Source organism: Myotis lucifugus, unplaced genomic scaffold (assembly GCF_000147115.1).
Source record: "Myotis lucifugus unplaced genomic scaffold, Myoluc2.0 scaffold_194, whole genome shotgun sequence".
Lineage (NCBI taxonomy): Eukaryota > Metazoa > Chordata > Mammalia > Chiroptera > Vespertilionidae > Myotis > Myotis lucifugus.
The window spans coordinates 1,125,490-1,131,659 of record NW_005871242.1 but is presented as its reverse complement, the minus strand read 5'-3'; the positions used below and the strand labels follow the sequence as shown (position 1 = coordinate 1,131,659).

Here is a 6,170-nt window from a genome sequence, read left to right as displayed (position 1 = left end):
CCAAACCGGTTAGGGCACTTAGTTTAATTTTAAGAGCAATAATAATGGCTAGCCTTTATTTAACACTCCTTTTGTGCCAGCCCTATGGTAAGAGCTTACATGCTTGAACACACAACCATTTTTTGGGTAACATTTGGAATATTCATTTCTGATGCTTTCTTTCCTCCTGTGTATAGAAAAAATATGTAGTTATAATTGTAATATATAATTATTTAGGAATTCAGAATTTAAAAAAATTGTTTTTTATTGATTTCAGAAAGGAAGGGAGAGGGAGAAAGGGATAGAAAGATCAATGATGAGAGAGAATCATTGATCGGTTGTCTTTTGCATGCCCTCTACTGGGGATCAAGCTCATGACCCTGACATGTGCCCTGACAGGGAATCAAACCGTGACCTCCTGGTTCATAGGTTGCCGCTCAACCACTAAGCCACACCTGCTGGGCAAAATTTTTTCTGTGATGCTATATATTATTTAATGTCTTTAAAAAGTATCCTTTTACTGGTTGTCTAATATTTCATTGAATGCATGCATGTATATAATTCATTTAACCATATCCATATTGTTGCACTTTTATCACTTCTACTTTTTCCTATAAAGGTTTTTATGTATTATTTTTTAGTTGGATTATTTCTTAGAATGGATCTATCAGAAATGAAATTATTGGCTCAGGATAATGAATAATTTTAGAGCTCTGGAGTATGTTTTCAAATTGCTTTACCAAAGAGTTGTGCCAATTCCTATTGCTATACATCATTATATAGTAACACTGGGAATTATGTTTCCTACTGTCTTATAATTTGATAGAAGCAGAGTGATAGTGTATATTTAACTTGTTTCTCTTTAATAATGACAGGGTTTAATAATTTACTTCTGTTTAGTATTATTTACTTTTAAATAAATTGTTTATCTGTTGTGATGCATTTTATCTTAAAAATGTATGTTTTTAAAATTAGGGATAACATATGCTTATTATAAAATTAAAACAGTGTTCAATTCACATAAAAATAGAATCTCCTCTCTTTTACTATAGCTCCTTAATATCATTCCCCAAGGACTGGCTTAGTATGTACATCTCCAGACCTTCCTGTAAAATTTAAGAGTTAAGCTTTCTTTTTTTTTTTTTTTGTGGAAATGAGTTTGATAGGAGTTCTTTACGAAGCAAAGATATTCACCTTTGTCTTTTGTACTGTTTGTTAGCTTTTAACTGTGCTTTTGTTGCTGTTGCAGTCACATTTGCTGATCTTTTCCTTTATGCTTAAACAAATTATGTTCATTTTTAAAAGGCTACTTTATTTAAAAGGCTCAATAAATGCTAAGTTCTTTTTTTCTGCTGGTTTTCAGTATGGTTTTTATTTTGGTATATATTGTAAACTGTTTGTACTTTGCTAGTACCCCACTCTTTTGATTGCTGAAATTTTGTAATAAATTTTTAAAATATGTTTTATTGGTTTTTAGATAGAGAGTAAGGTAGAGGGATAGAGAGATGATGGAAACATTGATGGGAGAGAAACATCATCAATCGGCGACCTGTTACACACCTCCTACTAGTGATTGAGCCTACAACCTGGGCATGTGCCCTGACCAGGAATTGAACCAGTGACCTCTTGGTTCCTGGGTTGACACTCAATCACTGAGCAACACTGGCTGGGATGTAGTAAGTTTTGAAATGAAGTGTGAGAACTTCCAACTTTGTTCTTTTCCTAAAGAGTAATTTGGTTATTTGGGGTCCCTTGAGATTTCATATGAATTTTAAGTTGGATTTTTCTATTCCTGCAAAAAACATCATTGAGATTTTGATAGGGATTACATTGAATCATAGATCACTTTGGATAGTATTGTCATCTTAACCTTAACAATATTAAAATTTCCATTCCAGTAATACAAGATGTCTTTCTGTTTATTTATTATGTTTTCTTTAATTTCTTTCAGGACTGATTTATAATTTGGTGCACAAGTCTTCTGCCTCCTTGGTTAAATTTATTCCAAAGTGTTTATTCTGTTTGATGCTATTGTAAATGGAATTATTTTCTTAATTTCCTTTTTAGATTGTCCATTGATCATGTATAAAAATTGAACTGATTTTTGTGTGTTGATTTTATATTCTAAAACTTTGTTCTAACAGGTTTTTGTGTGGATGGACTCTTTCAAGTTTTCTATATAGAAGATTATGTCATCTTCAAAAAGGTAATTTTATTTCTTCTTTTCCAATTTGGGTGCTTTTCCCCTGCCTAATTGCTCTGGGAGAATTTCCAGTACTATGTTGAATAGAAGTGGCAAGAGTGGGCATGCTTGTTTTGTTCTTGATTTGGGGGTAAACTTTCAACCTTTCATTATTGAGTGTGATGTTATCTGTCAGTTTTATGTATATTGCCTTTATCGTGTTGAAGAAATTTTCTTCTGGAAATTGGAAAGCATTCCAAAGAATTGAGAAAGCCAATATCTTCAAGGTGGTTGGAAAAAGTCTTATTGTTTTAGTAGCATTATCTACTAAGTGGTATTATTTCAAACCAGAGATGGTGCTGGTATGAACTGGTACAACCCTTTGGTAAAGGCAGTACATTCAAGAGCTCTAAAACTATTCATAAGCTTGAGCCAATAATTTCATTTCTGGTAAATCCATTTTAAGAAATTGATTTATTGTAAATATACAAGGAGCTTTATGTAAAAGAGTAGAAAGAAAAGATTCTGCATGTATTTTACAGTCTCATGTCATAATTGGAAAAATTTAAGTACTAGTAAAAGCATGGATTTGTCTATAACTGTAGAAAATTAAAGTTTAAGCTTTGTTACCAGGACAACACAGAGAAACTCAGGTGCTTTTTCTTCACTCTACATCCACACCCCTTTGTGAAGTAAAACATTAACAAAATCAAATTCAGTTATTACAAGTGTTTGAATGTGATACTGTGGTCAGCATTGTTTTGATAGCTCACTAAGATTCTATATTAAGGAGCAAAACGGATTTATTTGGCAAGAAATGAAAGTGAAGTAGATATGAAAAAATTAATTCCAGTGTGGGGTATCTAAGTGTTATTCGCATCAGGAATGCTCTAGAACAGTGGTTCTAAAATAGGGTGGTTTTTGTCCCAAGGGACATTTGACAATGCCTGGAGACATTTTTTTATTGTCATGCCTGGGGGTTGGGGTAGGGGTGTGCTACTGACATCTAGTGGTAGAGGCCAGCAATGCTGCTAAACATCCTACACTGGCACAGGACAGTTTCCCATTGCAAAGAATTATGGGCCCAAATTGTCAATAGTGCTGAGGCTGAGAAACCAGCTCTAAAAAAAGTAATCAGTATACGTAATTATACTATCACAATCATTAACTTACAAGGATGAGGAGATGAAAAGAAATAGGTTCTGACTATGCTATCACTATGCATGGGATAAAGTCACAAATGTATTAAATTTGAACTGCACAAAAAGAGAAGAGTCTGATATGTGGATAATCTTGTAGCAGAGACACATTCTATTATCTACAAAGAGTTCTTATAATTCTACACCCTCCACTAAATTATTCTAAGAATATAACAAAAAACTAGGACTACTGCGAAATAATAAAAATGAATTAGCATCCATTTCCAAATAGATTTGCATGAAATATGTTATCATAAGAGGGGTTTTTAATACCTAATGTTATTAGGTAATATTTGATAAATACTAAATAATATATAAAAATAATTATATACATTCATATTTTATATATATGACTATTATGAATATGATGATAGAAGTATATATAAGTAATGATTTATTAAATGCTCACCACCCAATTTATGAATTAGAACATGATCAATACTGTGGGCTATTCCTGAGTTCCATTCCTCTGCTTCTCTCCAAGAAGAGTTCGAAAATTAACTATATTGAATTTTATACTATTTATCATTCCTTTGTCTTTTTAAAAAATATATATATTTTATTGATTTTTTACAGAGAGGAAGGGAGAGGGACAGAGAGTCAGAAACATCGATGAGAGAGAAACATTGATCAGCTGCCTCCTGCACATTCCCCACTGGTCTCCTGCACATTCCCCACTGGGGATGTGCCTGCAACCAAGGCACACGCCCCCGACCGGACCCGAACCTGGGACCTTTCAGTCCACAGGCCGACGCTCTATCCACTGAGCCAAACCAGTTAGGGCTCCTTTGTCTTTTAAAAATAGTGATATCATGTGTACACATCCCTAAATTACATCCTGTTAGTTTTGTTTTTTCCTTATGTAAGAATGGTATAATGAAATTAGTCCTTTATGACTTGCCTTTTCCAATCAACATTATCCATCTTATAACATGTAGTTGTTATCATTCGTGTTACTGCTGTGTAATATTTCTTTGAGTAATTATTCCAAACTTTATCTTTCTTTTCTTTTCTTTTTTTGTAGGGGAGAGTGCGAACGCAGTCCCCCACTACCACAAATTATGCAGTTGAGTTTCCCAAATTTGGGGAAATCGCAGGGGTCAGCACATCCGAAGTACAATGGATAAGCCTCGTCCTGGGAAAACCACCTTCGTGATCATGGTGTCTCCCCTGCCAGGTAAGTATTTCAAACTTTATTCTGCGATTGCTATACATTTGGGTTTGATCTGGGTTGAATTGTATTCTCCCAGATTCATAGTTGAAGTCCTAACCCCCAGCACCTTGGAATGTGACCAGATTTGGAGACATGATCTTTTTTTAAAAATCACAAATAGGGTTTTTTATTTGTCACCACTGGAAGTCTGAATTTTGAACAGATTCTTGGATTGGGGGCTCACATCTATCCACTGGTTCAACTTTAACCCTGTCTTCCAGTAGCTTTTCCAGAATTGTGACCATCTTTCACCATGAAGCTCCATGAGTTCTCCCAATTCAAACTTGGGCTTCTTCAGCATTTTGACTTTTCTAACAAAGACAAAAAGAGCAGATACTAGATTGGGAAGCCTTTTCTATGTCTCTTCCAATGCGACCTGGAATCAATGTATTGACCACTTCTTTCAAGTCATTTGTCTACACCTCTTGGGTCATGATTTCCATCATGGCACGTTCTTTATTTCCTTGTCTCTCTGCAGCAACCTGTGCTGTCTGTTCTAACCTATCCGTAAGTTTGCCAATTCTCTTTGCAGCTACATCTGTTCTTCCATTTTACCCATCCATTGAAGCGTTAGAGTTAATGATTATATGTTAAAGATCTATTAGATTATTTAAAAAAGATTATTGGCTCATTTCTATGCCTTGTTGTGCTCTCACTGCTCATTTTGTACTTCAGTTTTCCCTCTTCATACAAATTAATTTAGTATTCTGTGTCTGATAATTCCAATACTAAAGTTCTTGGAGTTCTAAGTTTATTGTTTTTGAGCTTTTGTTCACAGTGCCTAATTTCCCTATGTGTTTGGTGATCTTGCACTGTGAGCTCAGATTTATTTTATTTTATTTATTTATTTACTTATTTATTTATAGAGAATGGAAGGAAGTGGGAGAGACACACAAAGAGAAACATCTATGTGAAAGAGACACATCGATTAGTTGCTTCCCGCATGCGCCCTGAACAGGGCCAGGGCTTGAGCCTCTGCAACCGAGGTACGTGCGAGGTACGTGCCCTTGGCTGGAATTAAGCCCGGGACCCTTCAGTCCACTGGATGGCACTCTATCCACTGAGCCAAACTAGCTAGGGCAGATTTTGTTGATTTTAATCACTTGGAATTCTGAGGGCCTAAATAAAGGATGCTTTCTTCAGAATTTTCACCTTCTGTTGTGTATCAGAAGGTGCTACTAAAGGGAGGCGACTTTAGCTCCCTTCTGAAGACCCAGCTTTATGTGAGACGCCGAGGTTTAGCTGCCAGACCGTGTGAGCTTAAGGATTGTGGAATTTTCTATTTCACCTTTCAGTTCTATCAGTTTTTTTACTTCATGTATTTTAAACCTCTGTTGTACAGTGCATACATGTAGGATTGTTTTGTCTTCTTGGCAACTGACCCCTTTATCATTGTGTAATGCCCCTCTGTATCCTGGGCAATACTCCTTGTTCTGAAGTCTACTTTGATATTAATACAGCCACTCCTACTGTCTTTCGGTTAGAGTTTGCATAGTACATTTTCAAGTTGTTTTTTATAATTAGCGTATAATTGGGTCTTGCTTCCTTTTTTATTATTCTAATCTAATAATTTGTCTTTTAATTGATGCTTCTAGAG

The 6,170-nt window shown here is 35.1% G+C and overlaps 1 non-coding gene across 1 annotated transcript; it reads right to left on the bottom strand.

The window, feature by feature from the left end:
- Nucleotides 1-4,381: 4,381 nt before the first annotated feature.
- Nucleotides 4,382-4,545, bottom strand: LOC111827622. The gene has a single exon (XR_002831248.1). It is a non-coding gene; the product is annotated as a U1 spliceosomal RNA (small nuclear RNA).
- Between the last annotated feature and the right edge of the window lie 1,625 nt (nt 4,546-6,170).